Source organism: Scyliorhinus torazame, chromosome 5 (genome assembly GCF_047496885.1).
Source record: "Scyliorhinus torazame isolate Kashiwa2021f chromosome 5, sScyTor2.1, whole genome shotgun sequence".
Lineage (NCBI taxonomy): Eukaryota > Metazoa > Chordata > Chondrichthyes > Carcharhiniformes > Scyliorhinidae > Scyliorhinus > Scyliorhinus torazame.
The window spans coordinates 208,678,500-208,705,731 of record NC_092711.1 but is presented as its reverse complement, the minus strand read 5'-3'; the positions used below and the strand labels follow the sequence as shown (position 1 = coordinate 208,705,731).

The following is a 27,232-nucleotide window of genomic DNA, read 5'->3' as shown; positions in this document are numbered from 1 at the left end:
ATGCCAAGTTACCACAATCCCTCCCATAATTCTAACCAAGCCACCAAATGGGCAAGTATCTGAATCTTGGGCTAACAATACTATTTCCCTAACCCCACATACATTTTCCACCAAAATCATAATTTAAATACCAAATTTGAATGTGCAAAATGAGCGCATGAACAGTAATGTTAGTGTTGGGTGGGGTTACTGGGTTATGGGGATAGGGTGGAGGTGTTGACCTTGGGTAGGGTGCTCTTTCCAAGAGCCGGTGCAGACTCGATGGGCCGAATGGCCTCCTTCTGCACTGTAAATTCTATGATAATCTATGATAATCTATGATAATAGCAGAAAACAAATAGCTACATCAAATCAATACGAGTTGGAGAATAAAATAAATAAAATAATATATTTTTAAAAAGATACATAAGCAAAGTGATAGAAACATCAAAGTTCCTTGTGAATCTTTTTGTGGCGTCGGATCGCATTTTCTGAGTACAGGCACCACATTAATTCTTTCTTCCACCGAGCGAATTTCAAGGGGATAGTTCGGTACATGGCCATGAGTAGAATGCATGCCACTATGAAGTGGGTGTATCTGAATGTTTTAGTCCCAATCCCAGAGGTCCTCCCACCATGTTGTGACTCTAATTTCACTAATGTTTCTTTTGATTTCTTCTATTTGTCACACCACTTTGGCAAGGGCCTTGTGTGTAGTAGCCTATTGGGTCTAAATTTGTTATACATTTTCATGTAGAAGCGTTATCCCGGTATCAAATTTTTCAATGGACTCCCCAAAGTCTGTGTAAATTACTCGCTCGCGTTCATCATTATTCTCTCTCTCCTGTTCTCCTATGTATGTCCACCATTTCAATTAAGCCTATCCCAGTGGGACTGTGTGTCCTGATGCAAACGGCAGTGTTGTTAATGTTGCATGTTGCTGCCCCATACTGGTACTTTCCGAGTGAGGTTATAATACAATATTCTCCCTTCCCCCTGTAAGCCACCGAGGTGACATCCCCTTCCAAATTGCCAATCTCCAGGGTACAATTGTGGTCGGTATTTGTTCTGAATTAACACAGAGCATGTTCATTTTCATATACCAGATATGGACACACAACCATTTTGTCTGTGTGTCCACATTTGTCCAGACTGATGCCTTACTCGATCATGTACGATCCCATCATACCCCATCCACATCCCTCTTTGGATGATCGCTATGTTTTCCGCTTCAAAGAGCTTTAACCCGACCTTATCATTTAAGGTTGCAGGGATCCCTAACACCATCCCTAGTGCGCCCCCAGGGGTTCCTCGGCAACTATCGTTAGGCCAGAACCTGGTTAGTTGCCACTCTGGCAGCTAGTGACAGTGGGGTGTCATTTTCCCCGGTACAGGTGTTCGATTTTTAAAAAAAAAATTTTTTATAGTGCCCAATTCATTTCTTTTTTTTTCGCAATTAAGGGGCAATTTAGCGTGGCCAATCCACCTAGCCTGCACATCTTTTGGGGTGTGGGGGCGAAACCCACGCAAACACTGGGAGAATGTGCAAACACCACACGGACAGTGACTCGGAGCCGGGATCGAACCTGGGACCTCGGCGCCGTGAGGCAGCAGGGCAAACCCACTGCGCCACCGTGCTGCCCAGGTGTTCGATTTGTTAATCACTGATCAGGGGTGGAACATTCCCCTTGCTGACCAGATCAAGGTTCTGCCTCAACTGCTCGACCATCCATTGCCCACAGATATTGCAAAGGGTTTGGTTCTGGTGTCTGGTATCATCTTCCACCCTCACTTTGTCGAGGTGATTAAAAGTTTGGGCGTACCCTTGCAGCACAATGCTGGTAACGAGATGAGTTGCACATTTACAAACTGTGCTGCGAACAAGGTAAGTTACAAACTGTGCTGGAACGAGGTAAGTTGCAAATTACAAAGTGTGCTGGTAACGAGGTAAGTTGCATTGTTACAAACTGTGTTGGTAACGAGATGAGTTGCACAGTTACAAACTGTGCTTCTAACAAGGTAAGTTACAAACTGTGCTGGTAATGAGGTAAATTGCAAATTACAAACTGCTGGTAACGAGGTAAATTACAAGTTACAAACTGCTGGTAACGAGGTAAATTACAAGTTACAAATGGTGCTGGTAACAATGTAAGTTGCACAGTTACAAACTGCTGGTGACAAGATGAGTTGCACAGTTACAAACAGCTGGCAACGAGATGAGTCACACAGTTACAGACTGCATTGGCAATGAGATGAGTGACACAGTTACAAACAGCTGGTAATGAGATGAGTCACACAGTTAGGGTTAGGGTTAGGACAGTAATTACGGTGGCAGAAAGGACGTTCGATGAGGGCTCGTCTACTGAGGTGGTATGGGCTGAGGTCAGAAACAGGAAAGGATAGGTCACCCTGCTGGTAGTTTTCTATAGGCCTCCAAAAAGTTCCAGAGATGTAGAGGAAAGGATTGCAAAGATGATTCTGGATAGGAGAGAAAGTAACAGGGTAGTTGTTATGGGGGATTTTAACTTTCAAAATATTGACTGGAAACGCTATAGTTCGAGCACGTGAGATGGGTCCGTTTTTGACCAATGTGTGCAGGAGGGTATCCTGACACAGTATGTAGATAGGCCAACGAGAGGCGAGGCCATATTGGATTTGGTACTGGGTAATGAACATGGACAGTTGTTAGATTTGGAGGTAGCACTTTGGTGATAGTGACCACAATTCGATTAAGTTTACTTTAGCAATGGATAAGGATAGGTATATACCGCAGAGCAAGAGTTATAGCTGGGGGAAAAGCAATTATAATGCGATAAGGCAAGACTTAGGATGCATAGGATGGGGAGGGAAACTGCAGGGGATGGGCACAATTGAAATGTGGAGCTGGTTCAAGGAACAGCGACTGCGTGTCCTTGATAAGTATGTCTGCCAGGCAGGGTGGAAGTGGTCGAGCGAGGGAACATGGTTTACTAAAGTAGTTGAATCACTTGTTAAGAGGAAGAAGGAGGCTTATGTTAAGATGAGACGTGAAGGTTCAGTTAACGTGCCCGAGAGTTACAAGTTAGCTAGGAAGGAGCTAAAGAGAGAGCTAAGAAGAGCCAGGAGGGGACATGAGAAGTCTTTGGCAGTAAGGATCAAGGATAACCCTAAAGCTCTCTATAGATATGTCAGGAATAAAAGAATGACTAGGGTAAGAGTGGGGCCAGTCAAGGACAGTAGTGGGAGGTTGTGCATGGAGTCCGAGGAGATAGGAGAGGTGCTAAATGAATATTTTCCGTCAGTATTCACACAGGAAAAAGGCAATGTTGTCGAGGAGAATACTGAGATTCAGGCTACTAGACTAGAAGGGCTTGAGGTTCTTAAGGAGGAGGTGTTAGCAATTCTGGAAAATGTGAAAATAGATAAGTCCCCTGGGCCGGATGGGATTTATCCTAGGATTCTATGGGAAGCTAGGGAGAAGATTGCTGAGCCTTTGGCTTTGATCTTTATGTCATCATTGTCTACAGGAATAGTGCCAGAAGACTGGAGGATAGCAAATGTTGTCCCCTTGTTCAAGAAGGGGAGTAGAGACAACCCCGGTAACTATAGACCAGTGAGCCTTACTTCTATTGTGGGCAAAGTCTTGGAAAGGTTGATAAGAGATAGGATGTAAAATCATCTGGAAAGGAGTAATTTAATTAGAGATAGTCAACACGGTTTTGTGAAGGGTAGGTCGTGCCTCACAAACCTTATTGAGTTCTTTGAGAAGGTGACCAAACAGGTGGATGAGGGTAAAGCAGTTGATGTGGTGTATATGGATTTCAGTAAAGCGCTTGATAAGGTTCCCCACAGTAGGCTATTGCAGAAAATACAGAGGCATTGGATTCAGGGTGATTTAGCAGTTTGGATCAGAAATTGGCTAGCTGGAAGAAGGCAAAGTGTGGTGGTTGATGGGAAATGTTCAGCCTGGATTCCAGTTACTAGTGGTGTACCACAAGGATCTGTTTTGGGGCCACTGCTGTTTGTCATTTTTATAAATGACCTGCAGGATGGCGTAGAAGGATGGGTAGGTAAATTTGCCAATGACACAAAAGTCGGTTGAGTTGTGTTACATGCGGAAGGATGTAACACGTTACAGAGGGACATAGGTAAGCTGCAGAGCTGGGCTGAGAGGTGGCAAATGGAGTTTAATGCAGAAAAATGTGAGGTAATTCATTTTGGAAGGAATAACAGGAAGACAGAGTACTGGGCAAATGGTAAGATTCTTGGTAGTGTGGATGAGCAGAGAGATCTTGGTGTCCATGTACATAGATCCCTAAAAGTTGCCACCCAGGTTGAGAGGGTATTTAAGAAGGCATATGGTGTGTTAGCTTTTAATGGTAGAGGGATTGAGTTTCAGAGCCATGAGGTCATGTTGCAGCTGTTCAAAACTCTGGTGCGGCCGCATTTGGAGTACTGCATGCAATTCTGGTCGCCGCATTATAGGAAGGATGTGGAAGCATTGGAAAGGGTGCAGCGGAGATTTTTACCAGGATGTTGCCTGGTCTGGAGGGAAGATCCTGGGCGAAATTCTCCAGAAACGGCGCGATGTCTGCCGACTGGCGCCCAAAACGGCGCAAATCAGACGGGCATTGCGCTGCCCCAAAGGTGCGGAATGCTCCGCATCTTTGGGGGACGAACCCCAACATTGAGGGGCTAGGCCGGCGCCGGACGAATTTCCGCCCCGCCAGCTGGCGGAAAAGGCCTTTGGTGCCCCGCCAGCTGCGCGGAAATGACATCTCAGGGCGGCGCATGTGCGGAAATGACATCTCCGGGCGGCCGCTGACAGCATTCCCGCGCATGCGCAGTGGAGGGAGTCTCTTCCGCCTCCGCCATGGTGGAGACCGTGGCGGAGGTGGAAGGGAAAGAGTGCCCCCACGGCACAGGCCCGCCCGCGGATCGGTGGGCCCCGATCGCGGGCCAGGCCACCGTGGGGGCACCCCCCGGGGCCAGATCGCCCCGCGCTCCCCCCCCCCAGGATCCCGGAGCCCGCCCGCGCAGCCTTGTCCCGCCGGTAAGGTAGGTATTTTAATTTACGCCGGCTGGACAGGCATTTTAGCGGCGGGACTTCGGCCCATTCGGGCCGGAGAATCGAGCGGGGGGGCCCGCCAACCGGCGTGGCGCGATTCCCGCCCCCGCCGAATATCCGGTGCCGGAGACTTCGGCAACTGGCGGGGGCGGGATTCACGCCAGCCCCCGGCGATTCTCCGACCCGGCGGCGGGTCGGAGAATTTCGCCCCCTATGAGTGAAGGCTGAGGGACTTGAGGTTATTTTCTTCAGAAAGAGGAAGGTTAAGAGGTGACTTAATTGAGGCATTCAAGATGATCAGAGGATTAGATAGGGTGGACAGTGAGAGCCTTTTTCCTCGGATGTTGTTGTCGAGCACGAGGGGACATAGCTTTAAATTGAGGGGTGATAGATACAGGACAGATGTCAGAGGTAGGTTCTTTACTCAGAGAGTAGTAAGGGCGTGGAATGCCCTGCCTGTAACAGTAGTGAACCCGCCAAAATTAAGGGCATTTAAATGGTCATTGGATAAACATATAGATGATAAGGGAATCGCGTAGGTGGGCTTAGGAGTGGTTTCAAAGGTCGCCGGAACATCGAGGGCCGAAGGGCCTGTACTGCGCTGTAATGTTCTATGTTCTATGTTACAGACTGTGCTGACAATGAGATGAGTCACACAGTTACAGACTGTGCTGGTAATGAGATGAGTGACAGAGTTACAAACAGCTTGCAACGAGATGTGTCACACAGTTACCGACTGTGCTGGTAACGAGGTGAGTGACACAGTTACAAACAGCTGGTAATGAGATGTGTCACACAGTTACCGACTGTGCTGGTAACGAGGTGAGTGACACAGTTACAAACAGCTGGTAACGAGATGTGTCACACAGTTACAGACTGTGCCGGTAACGAGATGAGTCACGCAGTTGCAAACTGTGGTGGTAACACACAGAGTCACAGCTGTAAGATGTGTGTGTGTTTCTTTTTAAGGAACCTGGGATTTTAAAGTGGAAAGATATACAAAAAAACCAAAGAACAAAGAAAAGTACAGCACAGGGACAGGAACTTCGGCCCTCCAAGCCCGTGCCGACCATGCTGCTCGTCTAAACTAAAATCTTCCATACTTCCTGGGTCCGTATCCCTCTATTCCCATCCTATTCATGTATTTGTCAAGATGCCCCTTAAATGTCACTATCGTCCCTGCTTCCACCACCTACTCCGGCAGCGAGTTCCAGGCACCCACTACACTCTGTGTAAAAAAACTTGCCTCATACATCTCCTCTAAACCTCGCCCTTCGCACCTTAAACCTATGCCCCCTAGCAATTGACCCCTCTACCCTGGGGAAAAGCCGGACTATCCACTCTGTCTATGACTTTCAAAATTTTGAAATGTAGACCTCTATCAGGTCGCCCCTCAACCTCCGCCGTTCCAGTGAGAACAAACCAAGTTTATTCAACCCATCCTCATAGCTAATGCCCTTAATTATGTTCTATACATATGGACGATAAGGGAATAGTGTAGATGGGCTTTCGAGTGGTTTCACAGGACAGCGCAACATCGAGGGCCGAAGGGCCAGTACTGCGCTGTAATGTTCTATGTTCTATACCAGGTAACATCCTGGTAAATCTCTTCTGCACCCTCTCTAAAGTCTACACTTCCTTCTGGTAATGTGGCGACCAGAATTGAACACTATACTCCAAGTGTGGCCTAACTACGGTTCTATACAGCTGCAACATGACTTGCCAATTCTTATTCACCATGCCCCGGTCAATGAAGGCAAGCATGCCGTATGCCTTCTTGACTACCTTCTCCACCTGTGTTGCCCTTTCAGTGACCTGTGGACCTGTACACCTAGATCTCTCTGACTTTCAATACTCTTGAGGGTTCTATAATTCACTGTATATTCCCTCCCTGCATTAGACCTTCCAAAATGCATTACCTCACATTTGTCCGGATTAAACTCCATCTGCCATCTCTCCGCCCAAGTCTCCAAACGATCTAAATCCTGCTGTATCCTCTGGCTATCCGCAATTCCACCAACCTTTGTGTCGTCTGCAAACTTACTAATCAGACCAGATATATTTTTCTCCAAATCATTTATATATACTACGAACAGCAAAGGTCCCAGCACTGATCCCTGCGGAACACCATTAGTCCCAGCCCTCCAATCAGAAAAGCACCCTTCCATTGCGACTCTCTGCCTTCTATGACCTGGCCAGTTCTGTGTTCACCTTGCCAGCTCACCCCTGATCCTGTGTGATTCACCTTTTGTACCAGTCTACCATGAGGGACCTTGTCAAAGGCCTTACTGAAGTCCATATAGACAACATCCACTGCCCTACCTGCATCAATCATCTTTGTGACCTCTTCAAAAAACTCTATCAAGTTAGTGAGACATGACCTCCCCTTCACAAAACCATGCTGCCTCTCACGAATACACCCATTTGCGTCGAAATGGGAGTAGATCCTGTCTCAAAGAATTCTCTCCAGTAATTTCCCTACCACTGACATAAGGCTCACCGGCCTGTAGTTCCCTGGATTATCCTTGCTACCCTTCTTAAACAAAGGAACAACATTGGCTATTCTCCAGTCCTCCGGAACATCACCTGAAGACAGTGAGGATCTAAAGATTTCTGTTAAGGCCTCAGCAATTTCCTCTCTAGCCTCCTTCAATATTTTGGGGTAGATCCCATCTGGCCCTGGAGACATATCTACCTTAATATTTTTCAAGACACCCAACACCTCGTCTTTTTGATCTCAATGTGACCCAGGCTATCTATACACCCTCTCCAGACTCAACATCCACCAATTCCTTCTCTTTGGTGAATACTGATGCAAAGTATTAATTTAGTACTTCACCCATTTCCTCTAGCTCCACACATAGATTCCCTTGCCTATCCTTCAGTGGGCCTACCCTTTCCCTGGCTACCCTCTTGCTTTTTATGTATGTGTAAAAAGCCTTGGGATTTTCCTTAACCCTATTTGCCAATGACTTTTCGTGACCTTGTCTAGCCCTCCTGACTCCTTGCTTCAGTTCCTTACTACTTCCCTTGTAATCCACACAGGCTTCATCTGTTCCCAGCCTTATAGCCCTGACAAATGCCTCCTTTTTCTTTTTGACGAGGCCTACAATATCTCTCGTTATCCAAGGTTCCTGAAAATTGCCATATTTATCCTTCTTTCGCACAGGAACATGCCGGTCCTAAATTCCTTTCAACTGACATTTGAAAGCCTCCCACATGTCAGATGTTGATTTACCCTAAAACATCCTCCCCCAATCCAGGTTCTTCAGTTCCTGCCTAAAATTGTTATAATTGGCCTTCCCCCAATTAAGCACATTCACCCTAGGACCACTCTTATCCTTGTCCACCAGCACTTTAAAACTTACTGAATTGTGGTCACTGTTCCCGAAATGCTCCCCTACTGAAACTTCTACCACCTGGCCGGGCTCATTCCCCAATACCAGGTCCAGTGCAGCCCTTTCCCTAGTTGGACTGCCTACATATTGTTTGAAGAAGCCTTCCTGGATGCTCCTTACAAACACTGCCCCGTCCAGGCCCCGAAGTGAGTCCCAGTCAATATTGGGGAAGTTGAAGTCTCCCATCACAACAACCCTGTTGTTTTTACTCGTTTCCAAAATCTGTCTACCTGTCTACCTATCTGCTCCTCTATCTCCCGCTGGATGTTGGGAGGCCTGTAGTAAACCCCCAACATTGTGACTGCACCCTTCTTATTTCTGATCTCCACCCATATAGCCTCGCTGCCCTCTGAGGTGTCCTCCCACAGTACAGCTGTGATATTCTCCCTAACCTGTAGCTGCATCTAAAACATGTGAAGAAAATCACATGTGTACACAGCTAGAAGCTGCGGGTGAAGGGAAGGAAAAGAGTCCGGCTTCCGTGAAATTGAGGGACAGAAAGTGCTAGGGCTGGGGTTCCCGTGAGGCTGGATGTAGCTTTAAGTGGTTCCCGGAGTCCCCGTGCCAGGTGTCCTGGAGGGAGCGATGTTTGTTAGCGCCCCATTTCTTTCATCTGAACATCCTCAGATAGGATTTCACAACTGGGGTCCTTGGGGTTGGGCCGAAATAGGGGTCCAGATCCGGTGGGCATGGGATGAGTGGCAGGGGGCGAATGGGGTTTGTCTGAAATAGCGTGATAATGGTGAAAGTTTTGTTGGGTACCGAATGCCTTCATTTGGTTCACATGGTCCAATCCGGCTTTCTTGGAATCCACCACCACTTTGTAAACAGAGGTTTTATCGACCTCCGGATAAGGTCCGGTGTATTTGGGGGACAAAAAGGTACTGGACTGGCAAACCCGGAGCATTGTCTTTAGCTCAACTTCATATTCGATGGGATTTACCTTCCCATCAAAGTGGGCCTTGCTTTGCTGTTTGCATTTCCCTATGTTAACGGCTGCAGCCCGTGCAGTCTGGACATTCTCTGGTAATATTATCATGGCGCACACTTTCAAGAGGGCCATGAGTTCAGATTTGGATAAACCTAGCCTGAGTAGAGGCTCAAGAGAATGTGCAAACTCCACACACACAATGACTCGGGGCGGGATCGAACCCGGGTCGTCAGCGCCATAGCCAGCAGTGCTAACCACTTCGCCACTGTGCCACCCAGAACTTGGTGTAAGTTCAACCTCCCGCTAATTTAGCATATCATAGAATCATAGATTTTACAGTGTAGAAGGAGACCACTTGGCCCATCGAGTCTGCACTAGCCCTTGGAAAGATCATCCCACTTTTTAAAATAAATTTAGAGTACCCAATTCATTTTTTCCCCCAAATAAGTGGCAATTTAGCATGGCCAATCCGCCTACCCTGCACATCTTTGGGTTGTGGGGGCAAAACCTGTACAAACAGGGGGAAAATGTGCAAACTCCACATGGATAGTGACCCAGAGCCGGAATCGAACCTGGGACCTCAGCACCATGAGGCAGCAATGCTAATCACTGCGCCACCGTGCTGCCCCAAGATCACCCCACTTAAGCCCATGCCCCACCCAATCACCGCAACCCAGTAACCTACCTAAACTTTTGGCCACTAATGGGCAATTAAGAATGGCCAAGCCACCTAACCTCCACATCTTTGAATGGTGAGAGGAAACTGGAGCACCCGGAGGAAAATCATGCATTCACGGGAAGAAAGTGCAAACTCCACACCCACAGTCACCCAAGGCCGGATTTGAACCCAGGACATAAGAACATAAGAACATAAGAACTAGGAGCAGGAGTAGGCCATCTGGCCCCTCGGGCCTGCTCCGCCATTCAATGAGATCATGGCTGATCTTTTGTGGACTCAGCTCCACTTTCCGGCCCGAACACCATAACCCTTAATCCCTTTATTCTTCAAAAAACTATCTATCTTTATCTTAAAAACATTTAATGAAGGAGCCTCTACTGCTTCACTGGGCAAGGAATTCCATAGATTCACAACCCTTTGGGGCTGTGGAGCTGTGAGACAGCAGTGCTAACCACTCTGCCACCGTCTGCCCAAATATAAGTCATCAATTCTTGGCATTGGATACTGGTCCAATTTCGTTTCCTGAACACCAGTTATTTTCTAGTCCCCGCATATTCAAAGCTACATAATTCTTTGAATTGCTTCAATTCAGATATAGGGGCGGGTTGAGATTTACAAAACTTGGGCGTGGCCTCCGGATCAACATAAATCTTTGCTTTAAGGCCCTCCATCTTGCTCAACCCATTTTGGAAAACCACCTGATAATTTTTTTAAGATGCCATGAAGGTCTCCTTTGTTAGTTTGAAAGACTTCCAACCAATTTAATTTAATTTGGCGGAGCCAATCCCGGCCTATCATATTTGGCCCTTGGCCCTCCCACTACTATTGGGGCAGCTGAGCAGACTGGGAGTTCCGCTAGCTGATGGATGTTCTGGCCATTCCAAGGATTCGTAAAGCTCCCCCAGTACACGTGGCTAGTCTGGCCAACATGCTTCTTAACTTCAGGGGTTGGACTACACCTTGCAAATAACAATGCGTTTGCTCACCTGCAACTGTAGCCGAGGACCCCATGTCCACCTCCATTCTAAGTGGCTGACCATTTACCAACTTTGATATTGATTACACTGCATACTTCAGTTTCACCTTGAGAATTATTCCCAGCGGCCAGGGTGCATAGCCAGCACCGTGCCCGGAGCACTAACCCCCATCCCACACACCTGTAATCCAACCTGCCCCCCCCCCTCCCCCGGCTGGAAGGCATCCAAACCAACACCCTGCACCTCATGCTGGCACCCAGATTGGCTACCATGGCTGGGTGCCCTAGCCACAGAGACCACCAGCTACCCACCACCTGGGCTACATGCGCCTGACTGTCTAAGACAGTCTTTTTCAGTTTACCCCCAACCCCACCCAACACTCCCCCAGGTGAGAGCTGCCCATAAATGCTGGAAGTGGGAAGAAAGTGGAGAGGAACCGCCGGACCAGAAGCCCCTCACCGTGGCTGAACAGAGAGCCCTGGACATGGTGGGTGGCCCAGAGGAAAGGGAAGATGCCGGGGTGGAGGTCGGATGCAAGCGAGGAAGGGAGACCCCGCTTTGTTGCGATTCTCCATGCCACATGTGACAATCCCCCATCCTCCCCCCCACACCACCCTCATCTCCACACCACCACCCCCCCCCCCCCCACAACATCGTCACCACCCCCATGGCCCGGCTATGCTTGCCCTACCCTGCATCCTGCTCATTGGATGACGCCTGGCATTCATCATCCTCCCACAGTACATCACCCCTCTGTTGCACGACGTTATGGAGGAGGCAGTAGGCCGTCGCAATGTGGGCGGCCCTCTCAGCATCATACTGGAGGCCCCTCCAGAACGGTCCAGGCACCTGAACCGCATCTTCAGAATGCTCGATCATATCCCTGGTCGCTGCATGGCCATCGTTGTAGCGGGTCTCTGCTTCGGTCTGTGGCCTCCGGATAGCATCATTAGCCACGAATGCAGTGGATGACCCCTGTTGCTGAGGAGCCAACCCACAGAGAGTGGTGTATCGCACATGCCAGGAATCATCCAGTGTGCCAGGATGAAGACGTCATGCACACAGCCCGGGTATCGGGCTCAGACATGTATGATCGGCATCTGATGGTCACATATCAGTTGCATGTTCATTGAGTGGAACAACTTTCGGTTTGTGAAGAGCAGTCGGTCATCTGCTGGTGTTCTTACGGGGCCATGCAACCTGTCGATCACCCCCTGGACTGGGGCATGTTGGCGATGGTGGCGGAACCCTCACATCCTGGTAGGCTTGGTCCACATTGAAATGGACGTAGTGTGCCGACCAGATATATAGGGTCTCCATGACGACATGATGCACCTGTGCACCGAGCTCTGTGGGATCCCAGACAGGTCCCCTCTTGGCGCCTGAAGGACCCTGTGGCATAGAGGTTCAGGATGACCATCACCTTGAAGGACACAGGGAGTGGGTGTCGTACCCCATTACCCCGTGGTGCCAGGTGCGCCATGATGTGGCAGATATGCTGCACTGTCTCCCTTCTCAGCCGAAGTCTTCGACGACATTCCCGGTCCTGTAGGTCCCCGAAAGACAGGCGCTGCCGGTACCCACAAAGCCTCATGTGGCGCCTCTTTTTCACCTCCTCCTCCTCAGCTTGTTGGGCAGCTGGCTCTCCATCATGGGTGGCTGCCTCCTGTTTCTGTGGGCTGGGCTCTGCTGCTGCATGATCCGCTGCTGTAGCTTCCTCCTCCTCGAGCAGCTCCAACTCGTACAGCCGCAGGGCATCCTGGCGACCAGCAGGAAGGCCATCATTGCTGGTTGAATTCCAATGTCCATTGTCTGCAGGCGGTGAAATGCCAACATGTTAGCATGGTGCATACGCCTGTACCCAACCAGGTCCACCAGGCTACACGGTGGCCCCAGTTGGACTGTGGACTCTGCCCAAGCATGTCCCCCCCTCCATCCCCGCATGCCTGACCCTGTTAGTGCCCGACACTGTGGGACCTCTGGCCCTGGAGCCTGTCCGTGCTACAGGAGTACCATCGACTGCCGTTGCCCATGCCAGCGGTATGCTCCGCTGCCCTCTCCAGCTCTGTGTCATCTGCAAATTTGAAGATATTAATGGCGCGATTTAACAGGAAATAAACAGAGTGCTGTTTTGGCCGTGCTTAGTGTGGTGTTTATGGGTGCATGCAGCACTGAGAATAACCCCGTTATCAAAGGGGACTCTTTTTTGGGCCTCTGAGGCACGATCAACTTGACTGGAGACAAAGTTGAATCCAAACTGAGGCTTTATTAGTATCAGATGTGTGGCCTCCCACAGCAGCTGATGAAATGGCTGCGAGCTGGAGGCCACGCATATTTATAACCCGGCTCCTGGGAGGAGCTAGCATGCAAGGGCCCAGGTGAACTGTAGTGCAGGTTCTACCGTACAACCCTTTGTGGTGTTGGGTGCTCTGATGCACAGATGAGCCAACACAGTTGTATTTGGTACAACGCTGTTTTATTCAAACTTACTATATACAGTTCGTTCTGGATACTCTGCACGTGGTGTCTCCCTGTGTGTGTATTGTAACAGGTCTGTCCTTGTCCTGGTCTCCAGCTAATACTGGCCACCAGGTGTCGTGTTTGTCCTTTTATACTGTCCCTGTCCTTGTCTGTGATTGGTTGTGGTGTTGTGTGTTCTGATTTGTCTGTTGGTGTGTCTATCATGATGTGGGGTGTTTGAATATCATGACATCCCCCCTTTTTACAAAGATATGTGCCTACTTGGTTATAAATATAATCGTGTCGTGTGTGCATCTAAGAGTGTGTGTGTGTGTTATTTACAGCATGTGCATACGACGTAACTATATACATGGGGCGATGTCGGGTGCGTCATGCTAATGAGGTTGTACCATAACAAAACATGAATGCAAAAAAACTTTGACTAGTGGTCCGGTCAAACGATATCTGGAATGATAAAACAACAGGATATAATACAGCAGTGTTTAACGTTTAAACGTGTGAGAAGTGTTATAAGTCCAGTCTAATAGGTGTGCGGCGAATTCGGGTTGACCGCCTCAAAGGTGGGTCAAGAACCATTAGCTGATGTGCAAGCCTGGTCAACTTCTGTTTGTTCATTTTCAGCATTACAAATATCCGTCCCATTTTCTGGTTCTGTATCCTCGCGAACCTGTTTGTCGACTTCATTGAGGTGGCCTGATTCAGGCACCCGTGACATCTCAAGAATAGGCTGGTCTTCAAGTCGGTTCAGTTGTGGAGATTCGGGTTCACACTGGTTCACATTGGACTGTTGGAGGCGATGCTGTTGCCGAAGTCTCTCCTTTTCCATTTGTTTTACTTCCTGCAGTGCTTGGTTTTCCATTCGTGCAAATATAACATTCAACATCTGTGTTAGTGTTGCCTTGGCTGTGGTTTGGTCTATTAAGTTTTTTTGCTGGCCAGGTAAATATTGTAGCACGTTCTAACAGCCTGTAACACAGTTCCTTCGTGTATTTCTATATGCTGAGATGTTACTGCAGTTAGTAAGGCCTTAATTATCTGCAACTGAACACCTTCGTCGGTTTGTGGTCCTTGAAAACAACCACATATTGTCTCTGATTCTATCAATTAATTTATTGCCAGGTGTTGTACTGTCTGGGGCATTACCAGTGAGATGCCCATAGGCAATTAATTTCTGCAAACAATCAAGTGATGTGCTGACTATGCGGGGACATTTCGACTGGCATGCCAACTCAAAAGGGAGAAAATACTTGTCTGCTTCAATAAAGTTTGCCTTGGATTTGACAGGTGGCAAGGTCCCAGAAACAGCCTTAGCTTCTGCATGGGGAGGATTTTAGCCGCTGTGGCCTGGTCACGGGTGGCGATGGAAGGGGCATGATCCGTGGCAGCTCCACGAAGTCATCCTTGGGAACCAGTGGAGGATCCGGCGTGTGTGCACGGTTCAGTTGCGAGCGTGGAAGGCGGCGCCAGGCTCGCCGATTGCGCCTATGCACCAATCCATCCGCCATGCATACCAGGAACGAGGTGGAGTCTTTTTTCTTTTTATGTTTGTGTTGGTGCCGCTGGACGGCATCTTGTGGCCGATGGGTCATTGCCATTGAAGAGGCACCATCACTAATGTCATGCAAGGCGATGAATGTGCCAGATGTTGAAGTCGGCCGAGACCGTGCACGCTGGTTCCGGCCACATGTTGTGCTGGGAGGGCGACTCCGCAGAGGAACGTCGAAGCATGTCACCTTGGAGAGAGAATTGTTGCTTGCATCAACGTCTGGCGATGGCGCGAATTGGTGTATCCGTCTTGGACCGCCGGTGCTGGTCGCCACTGCCGACCCAGTGTGACTGCCACGCAATCCATTCCCTGTCGCCGTGGCATCCGCCGTCACCCTGAGCTTGCCATCACCGAGGCCGCGACACTGCCCATCCGGAGCAAAGTCTGGCATACGCGACTCAGAGTCGGCGCTTGGCTGCTCCCCATCTGGAGTCCGGTCTGCCTTCCATCGATGCTCCACGTCCGGAGTCCCAACAGGTTCACTGGAGGCAGCCGAGATTCCCTGAAGCTGCACTTCTGGAGTCAGAACATGCAGGAATGCACCGACCAGTGGAGAGGCTCGAGTCATCAAGGGTGGAAGCGGTGCAGCGCCACCGCAGTCATCAGTGGTCCCACCATGATCGTCGAGTGCCTCTGTACGCACTAGGCGAGGTCTGTCACCTTGCACCTTTTGCATGGGAAGTGGGATGTTGTCGTCACTCGTCTCACATCCCGTGGATAGATCCTCATTAGCAGCTTGCTGTTCACTAGGGTTGGGTAAATTGTCAGAGTTTTCATCTGGTGGTGCAAACCATGTCGGTGGACTGTCATTGTCTTGCCATTGTTCTTCATTTGGGCTTTTCTTCTTTGGAATTTTAAATCTTCCCCCAGACATTGCAGAACCTTGTTTATTACCCTCAAATTATCCCATATGTATGGTCTCGAATGTATGATCCAATGTTTCTTTCGACATTGTACTATTTTCCAAAAAACATTCCGTTTCACTTTTCTTCTCAGTTACCTCATATGTATCTTTGTCTAATGTACATGCCTTCATAGTCTCTGGGTCTGATTTTGCTGGGACTGGCATAGTCACAGTCTCTCTTTTACTGTTCTCAATTGCCCACATTATACTCCCCAGACATAAATGCTTAATCTCTGGGGTTGTTGTGGTACAATGGATAATCGGGTCGACCTTATCTGCATCTTCACCATTAGTGGAAAGCACACTTGGTTCACTTGAAACTGCTGCGGGTTTCAAGTTCTTTATCTGGCTACTCGATGTCAGTGTCGTCAGGATTCTTGCTCCAATATTCTGCTCGTTTATCAGTGGAGTGTGTATAGATTCAATGCAGTTAATGTTCCCCTCAAGGTTTGAAGAGTCATTACTGACTAACTGTTGGTCTCCGAAGTTGGGACTTTGCGGTGTTGTGTTGAAGGGAGACATTTGTCCCTGCTGTAGGTATGATTCAGGTAGTGTTATTTCCATTAACTGAGGATCAATGTCTTGTCCATTTTTTTTATCCGTACTAAAACACTGGCAATTCTCAGTCTGCTCCTTGCAAGTTAAACATACAAGTAATTTCTTTAGCAAATCCTCAGCATCCTTCTGTGACCGTGCAGCATTATTAATCTCTGTTCGGCTATAATGATCCTGAAGGTCAGCGCATAAATCTTTTTCCTTCGGGCTTGGAGGAGGCGATTCCTTTGGCTTGTCTTCAGTTGGGCTTGAACAGTCATCAGCGTTGTGCCCTTCATTGTAGCATGAGAGACCGTCATGGTCATGCTGCTGTGCAGTGGAGCATGGTAGGCTGTTATAGCTTTCTTGCTGTTCACGTGAGCATGGCAGACTTGCATCGTCTGCCGCTGGTTGGTCAGGAGAGGTTGCTAGACCCTCATGGTCTTGTTCCTGCAAGGACTGCGCATCGGAGTCAAGCGTTTTTTCTATCGTGAAGTCGGGAACGCTGAGCGGGACGTGGACCACGCTCTGTGTGGCAGCAGGGCACTCTCTGTGGGCTTGCACCGCTCCCTGTCTGTTAATTTCAGGCTGCGGCATCATCCTGCACTGATGAGTTAGGACGTCATATCTGTTCGTTGAAGATCTTCAAATCCGAAAAATGAATCCGCATCTGCGTCGGATTCAATGTGAGGGTCGCCAATGTGCAACACGAAAGGTTCTTCCGAGTCATAGTCGTACAGGACCACGGAGCTGTCATTGGGCTCGCGAGGTCCAGAAAAAATGTAAAGATCGGTCTCGAACTATTCGAGGTCGGAATCACCGGCTTGTACGTAGGTAACTGCTTGTTGCAGGGTTCTTTGGAGGTCAAATTCATCTCCTGGGTCAATTTGCGGCAATATCCTGTCATTCCCGGTGAGGGAAGGTTGTTTTACAGCTTTAACAGATTTTTGTTTTTTTGATTTGGGATGTTTCCCTTTTAAATTGGATTTGGGACATTTCCCCTTTAAATTGGCGCGGTCTGGATGCCTCTGACATCCTGACGCTCGGTATGTAACACGTAGGAAGGGACTGCGCATGCGCAGATCGCTGTTCCTTTACCGATGGCCGTTTTCTTGACTGCGCATACGCAGCATCTCACGCATGCGCAAACGAAACTTCCGGTTCTGCGCACTGCTCGCGCAACTGTGCTAGCATGATACATTTAGCAAGATGGCCGCCGACCTCGACCCAACTCTCTCTCAGGCCCGGGATTTCGGCCTCTGGGAATTCGGCCTCCGGGATCCCGGCCATGAGGTGAGTACTGCCGCTTTTCTTACCTTTACTTGCCGATTGGAGTGCGTTTTCCTCACTGTACTTGGCAAATTTGTACAGGACTGCCTGGTAATCGTACCTTTGTTGCCTCCTGAAGAACCTGAACCTTGTGAAGATTTCTTTTGCCCTTGCACCGGCGATGGTGAGGAGAAATTCAATTTTTTCATTATCATCCAGGTCTTTGAGGTCAGCTGCCACCAGGAACAATTCAAACACTTGCCGGAATCGGCGCCAGTTTTCGCGGAGATCGCCGTGGCACTGGAATGGCTGCGGAACTGGAAGCCAATACATCTTGCCTGGGTACTGCTGGTTGTCTCTGTACACTATGGTATGCCGGCAGGTATCGATCCACTCCTGTACCATGTGGTGTTGGGTGCTCTGATGCACAGATGAGCCAACACAGTTGTATTTGGTACAACGCTGTTTTATTCAAACTTACTATATACAGTTCGTTCTGGATACTCTGCACGTGGTGTCTCCCTGTGTGTGTATTGTAACAGGTCTGTCCTTGTCCTGGTCTCCAGCTAATACTGGCCACCAGGTGTCGTGTTTGTCCTTTTATACTGTCCCTGTCCTTGTCTGTGATTGGTTGTGGTGTTGTGTGTTCTGATTTGTCTGTTGGTGTGTCTATCATGATGTGTGTGTTTGACTATCATGACACCCTTAATATAAGAACACAGTGGTTTACCACAGCCTCGGCTCATGCAAAGGCTGCATTAACCTTCATTTCCTGCACTGATGAGCTCAGCTCGTCAGTGCAAGAAGAGATTCGAGAGCCATTTTTAATTGCTGCTTAGATCTCTTGACACCACTGCCCCACCCCATCACAGCCTCTAAACCCCCCAACGCCCAACCTACCTCTCATGGGGCCCTCAAGCACTTCTCACACCACCTTACAAGGGCAGGGCACCCGCAGATCCAATTCCCAGCTCGAACAACCTGGTACCCGGGTACCTTGGCGTTGGCAGCCTGGCTGCGAAGAACAAAGAAAAATATAGCACAGGAACAGGCCCTTCAGCCCTCCAAGCATGTGTCTATCATGATGCCCTAACTAAAAAAAAACTTTCTGCCCTTACTCGGTCCACATCCCTCTATTTCCTCCCTATTCATGTACCCATCCAGATGCCTCTTAAATGTTGGTAATGTGCCTGCTTTAACCACATCCTCTGGCTGTGCATTCCAAGCACCCACCACTCTCTGTGTGAAAAACCTACCCCGCACATCTCCCTTAAACTTCCCCCCTTTCACATTGAACCTGTGTCCCCTTGTAAGTGACACTTCCACCTTTAGAAAAAGCCTCTGACTATCCACCCTGTCTATGCCTCTCATAATTTTGTAGACCTCTAACAGGTCTCTCCTCAGCCTCCATTTTTCAAGTGAAAACAATCCTATTTATTCAACCTCTACTCATAGCCAACACCCTTGAGACCAGACAACATGCTGGTGAACCTTCTTTGCACTCTCTCCAAAGCTTCCCTGTCCTTCTGACAATGTGGTGACCAGTACTACATGCAATACTCCAAATGCGGCCTAACCCAGGTTTTATATAGCTGCAACATGGGGCTGGATTCTCCTCCCTGCCACGCCACATTTCTGCCCCGACCCGCCGGCGGGATTCTCCATTACGCCGGCCTGGCAATGGGGTTTCCCATTGTGGGGCAGGCCCACGCCACCGGGAAACCTCTGGGCACTGGCAAAACGGAGAATCCCGCCGGCGGAGAATCCCGCCCGTGATTTCCCTAATCCAGTACGCAATGCCCCGGCTGATGAAGGCAAGCATGCCATATGCCTTCTTAAACACCTTGGCCACCTGTGTTACCACTTTTAGGGAACTGTAGATCTGCACACCCAGACCCCTCTGTACGTTAATGTTCCTAATTTACAGTATAATTGATACCTAGATTTGATCCTCCAAAATGCATCACCTCGTATTTGTTCGGATTAAACTCCATCTGCCATTTCTGTGCCCAAGTCTCCAATCTATCTATATCCTGTTGTATCCTCTGACAATCCTCGGCACTATCAGCAATTCTGCAAATCTTCGTGTCATCTGCAAATTTACTGATCAGAGTACCCACATTTTCCTCCAGATTATTTATATACACTACAAATAACAGATGTCTCAGCACTGATCCCTGTAGAACACCACTACCTACAGATTTCCATTCTGAAAAACACCCTTCCACCACCACTCTCTGTCTTCTATAACCAAGCCAGTTCTGTATCCATCTAGTCAGTCCACCGCGAATCCCATGTGATTTTAGCTTTTGTACCAGTCTGCCATGTGGGTCCTTGTCAAATGCCTTACTAAAGTCCATATAAACTACATCCATAGCCCTTCCCCCATCAATTTTCTTTGTCACCTCTTCAAAATCTCTATTAAGTTGGTGAGACTTGACCTTCCCCACACAAAACCATGCTGCCTTTCACTAACCAGTCCATTTTTCTCCAAATGTGATATATCCTGTCCCTCAGTAACTTTTTCAAAAGCTTCCCCACCACTGGTGTCAGGCTCATTGGCCTACAATTTGCTGGATTATCCCTGCTTTCTTTCTTGAACAAGGGAACAACATTGGCTATTCTCCAGCCCCCTGTAAACTTGCCTGTGGTCAAAGAGGATGTGAGGATATCTGTTAAAGCCCCAGCTATTTCTCCCATGCCTCTGCAGTAACTTAGGATATAGCAATCCGGCCCCGGGGACTTGTCTACCTTAATGCAATTTAGGATACTCAACACTCCCTCCTTTGATATATTGACGTTCTCAAGATTGTTCAGACACCTATCTCTGACCTCAACATCCGTCATGTCCTTCTCCCTGGGGAATACTGTTACAAATTACTCATTAAGGATTTCACCCATGTCTTGTGGTTCCACGCATATCTTCCCTCCACTGTCCATGAGTGGGCCTACTCTTTCTCTTGCTGACCTCTTGCTCCTAATATGTGCATAAAACACATTGGCTTTCTCCTTGATCATGTTTGCTAAAGGAAATTCATGGCCCCTTTTAACCCTCTTAATTCCACTTTCAGTTCATTCCTACTTTCACTGTACTGCTCAAGGGCTTCCTCCGTTTTTAGATGCCTAGACCTCATATCCTACCGATGTTACTAATGCAATGTGGAGAATGACATCTGTCTGTTTACCCTTCTATTTTAGGATGCCTTGGAGCTGTTTAGAGACATCCAGGATCCTGGCACCAGGAAGGCAACACACCATCTTAAAGTGACATTTGCAGCCACAGAAACACCTGTCTGTGCCCCTGACTATCGAGCTTCCTGTTACTATCACTCGCATGGACTTAGCCCAATCCTTCTCTCCAGCAGAACCAGTTGTGGTGCCACAGGCCTGGTTGCTCCTGGTATCAGCCCCTGAGAGGCTATCCCCCGAACAATATCCAAAATGGTATACCTGGTTTGAGAGGGAAATAACCACAGGCGGCTTCTAACTTACCTGCCTGCCTCTCTTGGCGGTCACCCATCTACCTGCCTGAAACTGTGGAATGACCATCTCACTGACCATAAGAACATAAGAACTAGGAGCAGGAGTAGGCCATCTGGGCCCTCGAGCCTGCTCCACCATTCAATGAGATCATGGCTGATCTTTTGTGGACTCAGCTCCACTTTCCGGTCCGAACACCATAACCCTTAATCCCTTTATTCTTCAAAAAACTATCTATCTTTATCTTAAAAACATTTAATGAAGGAGCCTCTACTGCTTCACTGGGCAAGGAATTCCATAGATTCACAACCCTTTGGGTGAAGAAGTTCCTCCTAAACTCAGTCCTAAATCTACTTCCCCTTATTTTGAGGCTATGCCCCCTAGTTCTGCTTTCACCCGCCAGTGGAAACAACTTGCCCGCATCTATCCTATCTATTCCCTTCATAATCTTATATGTTTCTATAAGATCCCCCCTCATCCTTCTAAATTCCAACGAGTACAGTCCCAGTCTACTCAACCTCTCCTCGTAATCCAACCCCTTCAGCTCTGGGATTAACCTAGTGAATCTCCTCTGCACACCCTCCAGTGCCAGTACATCCTTTCTCAAGTAAGGAGACCAAAACTGAACACAATACTCCAGGTGTGGCCTCACTAACACCTTATGCAATTGCAGCAGAACCTCCCTAGTCTTAAACTCCATCCCTCTAGCAATGAAGGACAAAATTCCATTTGCCTTCTTAACCACCTGTTGCACCTGAAAACCAACTTTTTGCGACTCATGCACTAGCACACCCAGGTCTCTCTGCACAGCAGCATGTTTTAATATTTTATCATTTAAATAATAATCCCTTTTGCTGTTATTCCTACCAAAATGGATAACCTCACATTTGTCAACATTGTATTCCATCTGCCAGACCCTAGCCCATTCACTTAGCCTATCCAAATCCCTCTGCAGACTTCCAGTATCCTCTGCACTTTTTGCTTTACCACTTATCTTAGTGTCGTCTGCAAACTTGGACACATTGCCCTTGGTCCCCAACTCCAAATCATCTATGTAAATTGGGAACAATTGGGAACACTGATCCCTGAGGGACACCAACCAGAGAAACACCCATTAATCCCTACTCATTGCTTTCTATTAATTAACCAATCCTCTATCCATGCTACTACTTTCCCCTTAATGCCATGCATCTTTATCTTATGCAGCAACCTTTTGTGTGGCACCTTGTCAAAGGCTTTCTGTAAATCCAGATATACCACATCCATTGGCTCCCCGTTATCTACCGCACTGGTAATGTCTCAAAAAATTCCACTAAATTAGTTCGGCACGACCTGCCCTTTATGAACCCATGCTGCGTCTGCCCAATGGGACAATTTCCATCCAGATGCCTCGCTATTTCTTCCTTGATGATAGATTCCAGCATCTTCCCTACTACCAAAGTCAAGCTCACTGGCCTATAATTACCCGCTTTCTGCCTACCTCCTTTTTTAAACAGTGGTGTTACGTTTGCTCATTTCCAATCCGCCGGGACAACCCCAGAGTCTAGTGAATTTTGGTAAATTATCACCAGTGCATTTGCAATTTCCCTAGCCATCTCTTTTAGCACTCTGGGATGCATTCCATCAGGGCCAGGAGACTTGTCTACCTTTAGCCCCATTAGCTTGCCCATCACTACCTCCTTGGTAATAACAATCCTCTCAAGGTCCTCACCTGTCATAGCCTCATTTCCATCAGTCACTGGCATGTTATTTGTGTCTTCTACTGTGAAGACCGACCCAAAAAACCTGTTCAGTTCCTCAGCCATTTCCTCATCTCCCATTGTTAAATCTCCCTTCTCATCCTCTAAAGGACCAATATTTACCTTAGCCACTCTTTTTTGTTTTATATATTTGTAGAAACCTTTACTATCTGTTTTTATATTCTGAGCAAGTTTACTCTCATAATCCAACTTACTCTTCTTTATAGCTTTTTTAGTAGCTTTCTGTAGCCCCCTAAAGATTTCCCAGTCCTCTAGTCTCCCACTAATCTTTGCTACTTTGTATGCTTTTTGCTTCAATTTGATACTCTCCCTTATTTCCTTCGGTATCCACGGTCGATTTTCCTACTTTCTACCGACCTTCCTTTTTGTTAGTATAAACCTTTGCTGAGCAGTGTGAAAAATCGCTTGGAAGGTTCTCCACTGTTCCTCAACTGTTTCACCATAAAGTCTTTGTCCCAGTCTACCTTCGATAGTTCTTCTCTCATCCCATTGTAATCTCCTTTGTTTAAGCACAAAACACTAGTGCTTGATTTTACCTTCTCACCCTCCATCTGCATTTTAAATTCCACCATATTGTGATCGCTCCTTCCGAGAGGATCCCTAACTATGAAATCATGAATCAATCCTGCCTCATTACACAGGACCAGATCTAGGACCGCTTGTTCCCTCGTAGGTTCCATTACATACTGTTCTAGGAAACTATCGCGGATACATTCTATAAACTCCTCCTCAAGGCTGCCTTGACTGACCTGGTTAAACCAATCGACATGTAAATTAAAATCCCCCATGATAATTGCTGTACCATTTCTACATGCATCAGTTATTTCTTTGTTTATTGCCTGCCCCACCATAATGATACTATTTGGTGACCTATAAACTGCTCCTATCAGTGACTTTTTCGCCTTACTATTCCTGATTTCCACCCAAATGGATTCAACCTTCTCCTCCATAGCACCGATGTCATCCCTTACTGTTGCCCGGATGTCATCCCGAAATAACAGAGCTACACCACCTCCCTTACCATCCACTCTATCCTTCCGAATAGTTTGATACCCTCGGATATTTAACTCCCAGTCATGACCATCCTTTAACCATGTTTCAGTAATGGCCACTAAATCAGTCATTCACGATGATTTACGCCATCAACTCATTTACCTCATTCCGAATACTACGAGCATTCAGGTAAAGTACGCTTATGTTGGCTTTTTTACCTCTGTTCTGAATCTTAACATCTCAATCAGTAACCTCTCCTAAGTTATATTTCCTCTTAACCTTTCTCCTAATTTTCCTTGTCATTGAACCCATATCTTCATGTAACAACCTGCCGCGTCGCTTACCATTAATGTTTTCACTTCCCGTTTTATTCCTTTTAGTATTCCTGGTCCTATTCACTGAGCTCCCCCCAGTCACTGTACCATGTACTGTCGCCCTTTTTGAATTTTGACTATGGCTTCTCTGCCTTACACTTTCCCCCTTACTGCCTTTTGTTTCTGTCCCTGTTTTACTACCTTCCAACTTCCTGCATCGGTTCCCATCCCCCTACCACATTAGGTTAAACACCCCCCCTAGGACATCGGTTCCAGTCCTGCCCAGGTGCAGACCGTCCAGTTTGTACTGGTCCTACCTCCCCAGAACCGGTTCCAATGCCCCAGGAATTTGAATCCCTCCCTCTTGCACCATCTCTCGAGCCACGCATTCATCCTATCTATCCTGACATTCCTACTCTGACTAGCTCGTGGCACTGGTAGCAAACCTGAGATTACTACCTTTGAGGTCCTACTTTTTAGTTTAACTCCTAACTCCCTGAATTCAGCTTGTAGGACCTCGTCCCGTTTTTTACCTATGTCGTTGATGCCTATGTGCACCACGACAGCTGGCTGTTCACCCTCCCCCAGAATGTCCTGCAGCCTCTCCGAGACATCCTTGACCCTTGCACCAGGGAGGCAACATACCATCCTGGAGTCTTGATTGCGTCCGCAGAACCGCCTGTCTATTCCCCTTACAATTGAGTCCCCTATCACTATAGCCCTGCCATTCTTCTTCCTGCCCAGCTGCGCAGCAGAGCCAGCCATGGTGCCATGAACCTGTCTGCTGCTGCCTTCCCCTGGTGAGCCATCTCCCTCAACAGTATCCAAAGCGGTATATCTGTTTTGCAGGGAGATGACCGCAGAGGACACCTGCACTGCCTTCCTACTCTTGCTCTGTCTTTTGGTCACCCATTTACTATCTCCCTCAGTACCTTTCACCTGCGGTGTGACCAACTCGCTAAACGTGCTATCCACGACGTCCTCAGCATCGCGGATGCTCCAAAGTGAGTCCATCTGCAGCTCCAGAGCCGTCAAGTGGTCTAACAGGAGCTGCAACTGGACACACTTCTTGCACGTGAAGGAGCCAGGGACAGTGGACATGTCCCTGAGCTCCCACATCGCACACGAGGAGCATGACACGGGTCTGAGATCTCCTGCCATGTCTTAAACCTTCGGTTAACTTCAACAATTACAATTTCCCTCCCAAAAATAATAAATAAATAAATAAACAACGAAGAAAAAAATAAATAAATATACCAATGAAAAGAAAAAGAAAACAGAAACACTACTTACCAGTCACTTACCAGGGATAAAAAGCACTTCCTCCCCACCTAGATTCAAATTCCCAAACTCACTCTTGGTTCTGTCTCACTCTGGCTGTGTCTTCTCTGGCTCACTGGGAGAACTCACTGTCTTCTTTTGTGTAGATAGATCAGAAGTATGTATTTAGTTGGTCAGATATTTCTTTGTTCCCCATTATTAGTTCCCCTGTTTCTGACGGTAAGAGACCTACATTTGTCTTCACCAATCTTTTTCTCTTCACATACTGCAAGGGACCATCCTGTTTGTTCTTGGTTATTCCCTTTTTATTCCCTTATTTCCCCTTTCTTTTATTTTTGTTGGTACATTTTTTAGCCATGGATGATTTGTGGACATGTGTCTTTAAGCTGCCTGTGTCTTTAATTCAAGCTAAAGGATCCCGAATGCAGTGCTGTTTTAGACTTACTGGCATCAGTGACGACACATTTTAATTGATTTGGCTGGTGGGCAATTCATTGTTCCAAAGGGCTGTACTCTGCCCAATAACAGTTGGTGATTGGATCTGATCCCCCCTGGAATTATTTTAGAGTTAAGAGGTTCCAGTTTGGTTTCACTTTTGATTCTGCAGCCTGAATGGAGGAATCTAACTAACCCTCTCCATCCGGCCACTGTGAGGGCTGGTTCTCTCTCCAGCAAGACTGGGTGTCATTATCATGAGACTGCAAAGGCTTGAAGCCAAACCTTGTGCTGAAGGCAAGGTTTGAGGGGAAATAAAGTTTCAATGTCGAAAGATATAGGTCTGGATTTGAACCTCAAGCTGAAGGCCCAACTTGATAAGAAATAAAGCCTGCTGCCAATAAGTACTAAATTTTCTAACCTGCTGAAACCCTGAAAGAATGACCCTGCAAAGTAGACCATTACCAGCTGTAAAGCAGGCTTTAATTAGCGAGCGCGCTGCAAGGAAAGCATGCTGAAAAATCACCATTGGCATGAAAGGCTCTCTTATTTTGACCCTCATCATTATTATTTTCACTCCTTTCCACCCCTCTGTGTTTGTCTGTCTTGTATGTGTAGGTAGAGGGTGGTAAGGTTAAAGGGGGTTATTGTTACCCGATTGAATTTCCTACATATTTCATCATTATTCTTGTTATAAATAAACAGCAATTGTGTTTCAACTCACAAACCTGGTGACTGTAATTATTGGGCAGCTAGGGCCAAAGACTTCGGGAATTTTTAGAGGAATTATTGGTTAATTCACTTGTGTTGTGACTCCAGGATGAGTGAGGTTGAAATCAACCGTGCACTTGCCTAAGATGTTGTAACAGTGCTAACAGAAGCTTTTTACGTTCCCCGCAATCTTCCTTTCTTTCTCTATTTTCCGTTTCTTAATCAATCCCTTTGTCCTCCTTTGCTGAATTCTAAATTACATCCAATCCTCAGTTCTGCTGTTTTTTTCTGAAAAATCTACGTGGCTTTTCCTTGGATCTGAAACCATCTCTAACTTCCCTTGTGAGTCATGATTTAGTCAACTTTCTCATTTAATTTTGCACACGACAGGAATAAACAATTGTTGCAGTTCAGCCATGCACTCCTTGAATGTTTGCCATTGCCTATTCACCTTTAAGTAACATTTTCTAATCCATCATAATCAACTGGTACCTCATACCATCGTCATTTCCT

The 27,232-nt window shown here is 47.5% G+C and overlaps 1 protein-coding gene across 1 annotated transcript in view; it reads left to right on the top strand.

Moving 5' to 3' along the window:
• LOC140420917 (sodium- and chloride-dependent neutral and basic amino acid transporter B(0+)-like) overlaps positions 1-27,232 on the top strand; it is a 128,385-nt gene that overhangs the window by 45,534 nt on the left and 55,619 nt on the right. The window lies entirely within an intron of this gene.